Below are 6,000 nucleotides of genomic sequence, written 5' to 3' on the forward strand. Positions count from 1 at the left end.
AAATGATTGCCCTCCGCTGCGATTTACAAAATACATACATATGAAACAACAAAGATCGAGAAGTAAAAAAAGCATTACGAAGATCCACGCATTATAATTAAAAAGATTAAGACATAAGGGATAAAGAAAATACAGACGGAAAGACGGTAACGAAGACCAGCATAGTGTAAGCTGTTAAAATTTCGTCTCGTGACGAAAATGAACATTCAATGAGTCTTTGACATTGAACCAGCATTGTTAAAAAGGCGCAATTACTTTTGGCACAGCTCTGAGCCACGTGCGTCGTGCAAAACAATCTCCTTTTTTCACCGTTATGAGTTTACGAGATATATTCATGTGATTGCTCTGACGCGTGAAACAATCATTAAAATTTTTATCCGTCTAGATGCATTTGTATACTATAAATAAAAATTGCTACGCCCAATAATGATTCTTGATATACCGCATCTATTTTCATCGAATTAACTGAATCACTTAGTCGTGACTAACGGGCTTGTTGTTACTGCTTCACTTTTAGGAATCATGTGAAATGAGTAATTTCTGAAAATGTTTAGTAATCTATTCTCTGCCATCCAAATGATTAATAATTTATTTTCTGTATCCAAATGATTTACTTCTTACGTAACGTAGTTATTTTAACGTAGTTATTTTAATAAATAGAATACAGCTACTAAAAGAAAAATTGCAATTGCAAGACAGAGAGAAAGAGACAGAAAATACGCAGTATAATAATATCCTTTATAAAGATTTATAATTAAGGTTTTAACAATATTTTAAATGCCATTTTCACTACTGAAACATTGCTGCAATCAATCAAATCTGACTCTCGAGTAAAAAAAAAACATGAGTTATGATAATATTTCTTAGATTACATTTCTTGCAATAATTAAGGGTTTTTTTTTATTTCAACATTGACTTTCGGGATTTGTAATTCGAGATTTGTTATTTAAAGAAGCTTTTGTCACACGGTGATGATTCATTTCTCAATAGTAATCCAAGGTGAAGTCACATCCGGAACTAAATTCTATTCGTGAGGGTTATAATTACTAGTCGTACGATGCATTTTCGCGGGCGCACTCTACCATGCCTATACTACTGACCGCGTTACTTACGACGCACCGCGATCTATTTTCGTCGACTGACTCAAACGAGTCGTTGGCGGTACTAAAATCACCGATCGACGTCCCGATCTATCCGCGATAAAACGCGAGAAGTCCTGTAAACAAGCGTTCGCATCCGTACTTTTTGGCAAAACGCGGCGAAACGTCCGATCGCAAAACCAGATTAAATAACGTCACGATGATGAAAGATTTTGCTTGGCCCGTTCATAATAACAACATTATTAAATTATTTGCCCGATGGCAAATAAAAAGAAATAAGAATTGTATATAATTTTTATACAAGTAGATAAATAACAAATATAGCTGTGGCAAAAATTAAGACAATTGGAGCAACAGAGTGAGTGATTTAAAAAAATTCAAGTAAATAAATTTAAAAATGTTATGCAATTTTTGTTGATCGAATTAAAATTCGGTATTAGTGGAATGCACGATATGATAATAAAATATATGAGAGTTATTTAATAATTTTTCAACTACTTAATATAGCACATAATATTAAAATGAGTGAGGGTCAAGGATATACGTTGTTTCTTAGATTAGCTTTCTGTATTAGTTATTCTCATCAGCCTTCAACAGTTAGCCTTGAATAAATGAAATGGGGTTGCTAAATCTAAGAGAGAGATACCTATATACCAGAAGTCTATAATATTATTACAATTATTATTAAACAATTTAACACAAAATAAATAAGAATTGTTACATTAAAAATGTATATTCTTGGATTCTATTGGCAGCAGCATTTATTATTTTATTGAAATTGAAGAATTAATACTATATTTTATATATTTTATATATTACTTTTTTCTTGATTTCTTATCAAGAATTATATTGACATTGATTAATTACGCGCAAAGAGAAAAGCAAATTTGTCGGTTCAAATCATTGGCAAACACCGCCAAGAATAATATATTAATTACGTTATACTGACTAAATCTGATGATCAACAGATGAAATAAACGGCTTGGCCGATAATGGAATAATGTCGACAATCCAAAAGTACATCAATGTATATACATACATACATACATACACATATTGAATGATTATTCAATTAGAATGTTACACATCAAATTTAATTCTAAAGAATGTTTCCAATAAATTCTACCTCTAATAAACTATTTGGTCATGAAATAATTTCCGGGCCAACTTTACGAAAGATATTCAGAAGAATTCAAAAGAAACAATTTAAGAAGAATTTTTGTAGATTTAGATAAAATCACTGATACTTGAAATGTTTGAAAGCAATATCAAATAACATAATTCTATAAAGATTTGAAAAAAAATTTTTTCATAAATATGATTTAGCTAAAAAATATTTTCCATTGTAAATGTTCGTGAAATTAAACTTATTGTTCAATGTTGTTGCTAACACTTTTATAACAAAACTATTGAGAAAATTAATAATAGAACAAATATATATATATATATATATATATATATATATATATATATATATTCTCATACATACATATTTTATGTTTAAATCAAAATTCCTTAGCTATTTAATTAATAAATAAATTAATAATTATATACGTTACACATTTAACATTAAGTTGGATAAATTTCACACTGAGTAAAACAAAAATTCCAAAAATAAATAAATTAGCAATATTTCTAGCAATATTTAACAGTATACTTAATATTTACAAAATTTAATATCGCATTTTTTTATGATTTTTTTCGCGGTGCAAATATCGATATATCTTTTCTTCGTGTTCAGCCAACTCCGAATTCGTCGAGTCTTGTGGAATTCACGGTATGTGGGATATTTTTAAATCAATCCAACATTCTGGGCTTCGATCACTAAGTCGAAAGGAAGAACTATAGAATTGTCTACAACGATTGTCTACAATGACAGCGAAAAAAACTTTTGTAAAATAAATATGCCATTTTCGAAATTTCTATATAAAGTTAACCGAATTCTTTTTCTCAAAAGATTATAAAATTTCTACATTGTATACATAAAAGTATTTTTTCATTAAGTAATAATCAAGTATAAGTACAAATATAAGCAATTTATAAGTTATCATAATGAACGCGGAGAAAGTGACAGAGAGAATGCAGAAACTGATTTGTTAGCAAGTCAAGATTAAATATAATAACAATATATTTAAATATTTTTCTAAAGAACGATTAGAACGACAATTAGACGAAATGACGTGGGAAGAAATGGGCCGCAAGACAACATTGTGTGTACGAAACTATTAGTGCCTCTCAAAATTAACGCATAAATATGATTTATGAAACATCGAGGAGAGGAACTCGGCGACAAGATGAAGTGGCAAACGATGCGTTAGACAATGTGTCGGACGGCACGGTGACGTGAAGATGGACGGAACGACGCATGGAACAACGACATGAGCGAAAAGATGGAGAAACGACGAACCGCTCCTCACGTTACGCCTTCCTAAAAATAAGTGGACTCCGAGCCTAGATACCTAGATAGTAGTCTACGAATAGTCGCCGCCGCCGCGACGGAACTTGTGGCGATTAGTCATGTGAAGTAGGACCGTCGAGAAAACCCGTCTGCATTGTGAGCTTATTAGAAGTTTGAATTTTTCTAAAAAAAGACTTGAAATTTTAATAAACCTATTTCCAAATATCCGTAATCATTAATGGGCAAACAATTAGTCAAGGTAAAAGATCAGCGACAAAATAACATCGCGACGCGACAAATTAACGTGACGTTAGAAAGGAATGAAGTATATACTGATAAAACATTCTATTTATCTTCAAATAGAAGGAATAAAAGCTAATTAAAAGTTAAGAATATTAAAAATTAGGAGAATCACTGTCTTGGAAGTGAAACCACTATGATGAATAGATATTCGTCGTTTTCAAGTTTTATATATTTTTAATTCTGCTTAAAAGTAATACATAAATAAAATTAAAAAGTATAAATAAAATAAAATAAAATAAAGATAATTCAAAGTAGAAAATAAAGATATTAAAGTAGAATTTTCCTTATCAAATATGCATAATTTAAGAGATAGAAAATCTTATATAGCATTAATTCGTAATACTGTAACAATTATGGATTATTATTATTTGGTTTTTAGTGCAGCATTTTTTTTTATTTCTTGACTTTTTAATTTCTAACATCCATTTGTCTCTCAACGCATACATTTCCGCGGGTGCACCTATCAGATTATATAATCAAGAAAAGTACTTTTTTCAAATATTCTCAAAAATGTAAAATAATGTACGTAAAATAATGTACGAAATTTGTTCAATAAAAGATCAAAAAATACTTGAATATAAATTACATGTAATTTTTATAATTAAAGATTAATTAAAATGTATGAACGTATTCAACTAAACTTTAACGTTACTAAATTAATTATATTCAAGGCTCAAAACAGCTTTTCGAGAATTGAATTTTAATTAAATTTAGTAATGTTATTTTATTAAATAGGTTTTCCTGCAATGATATTTTGATGTAACGTTTCTACTTATTAAATTTCATTTTGAATAAAAAAAATGAGTCAGTTATCAAATTGTAAGAGCAATACTTATTTTTGAAGGATAACAGCTGATCTACAGGGGTAACTGGATCAATTTGTCGTGAAAGCGTAACATACCTCCTCAATCCACTTGTCCCTTCATCTAACCCTCGGTAAATCACTCGCGTGGGTGAGCGTGCGCGAAAGCGAAAGAGTCCGTGTCACTTGTTGCTCACACTTCGACACTGATCCTCACACGCGACCCCCGATGCGACGTTAATGACGTTAACGACAGGCGAATCGGGACGAATGGGGAGGAGGGGAGAAAAAGGAGGAAAGGAGCTCACAAAGTGTGAAGAGAAGTCGCACTGACATCGCGTGAATCCGACAAACGTCACGCGCGCTCCTCCCTCGCAGCCACACAACGTGCACATCCGCATCCAACGCATCATCTGAGAGACTTACTTGAAGCGGATAGCGTCTCCTGATGAGGATGAGCGCTTTTCCTCTCGCGGGTGCGAGTCCCCGGCACCCGGCCGAGCGTTTTTCTCGGACACCCGCGACGACGGCAAGCGGCGGTCGCTTATTCCTGGATCACTCCCAACCCCCCGAGGCAGACAACGAGACGCACACACTCGGCTCGAGAATTCGACGAGCTCGCGCGAGAATGAAACGGGTAAAGATAGGAGAGACCTCTCTCTCTCTCTCTCTTCCTTTTTTTTTTTCGATCGTCTTCGTCTTCGTCTTGTCGGGTCGTCGTCGTCGTCGTCGTCGTCTTCGTGTAGTCGCTCGTCACCGTCTCGCCCTCCCTGCCTCTCGTATCCTGCTCTCTTTTTACTTGCACGGAGTGTCTCTATCGGCCGTCCCAATCGTCGGGGCCCCGCGCGCCAACTAAACGCGCGAGGTGTCGCGAGGCTATCTCGAGGTTGGAGTTTCGCCCCCCACCACCACCACCATCACCACCACCACCACTACCACCACCACCATCACGACTGGCCACTGCCGTCGTCTTACTCGAAATTCTCTGCCTTACATCCCCCGTCGGGCCATACGCGCGCGCCCACGAGCGTCGCGACGCTACATGTGACGTTACATTCAAGTGCACGAAGTCACGTTCGATAAGTGATAACGACGCGATCAGGTCAGACAGGCGTCCTCCGCGCGACATTCGCCGAGAAATAACAGCTACTCCATTGAAAATCCTCGTGATATACCGTGACATACCGTCTGGCTCATTTTCAATTAGGATTTCAAAAGATTGAACAATGATCAACTCAATTGCCAATTAAATGTTACATTTTGCAACATTTTCACCCTTGCAAACATGTCGATTTCGCGCTAAAGTCAAATTACGAAAATCCGAATGCGTCCGAATGTATTAATGTAAGAGCTTTGTAAATAGAACACATATTTACAAACTAAGCGAGCGATACTTT

The 6,000-nt window shown here is 34.6% G+C and overlaps 1 protein-coding gene across 1 annotated transcript in view; it reads right to left on the reverse strand.

Annotated features, from left to right (window-relative positions):
- bent (projectin protein bent) overlaps positions 1 to 5,471 on the reverse strand; it is a 92,792-nt gene extending 87,321 nt beyond the window's left edge. The window contains exon 1 of the mRNA XM_089085319.1: positions 5,030 to 5,471. The gene's annotated coding sequence lies outside the window, so the exon portion shown is untranslated. The remainder of the gene's footprint in view (positions 1 to 5,029) is intronic.
- Between the last annotated feature and the right edge of the window lie 529 nt (positions 5,472 to 6,000).

The sequence above is a fragment of the Pogonomyrmex barbatus genome, unplaced genomic scaffold (genome assembly GCF_055798465.1).
Source record: "Pogonomyrmex barbatus isolate J1 unplaced genomic scaffold, ASM5579846v1 scaffold1, whole genome shotgun sequence".
Classification (NCBI taxonomy): Eukaryota; Metazoa; Arthropoda; class Insecta; order Hymenoptera; family Formicidae; genus Pogonomyrmex; species Pogonomyrmex barbatus.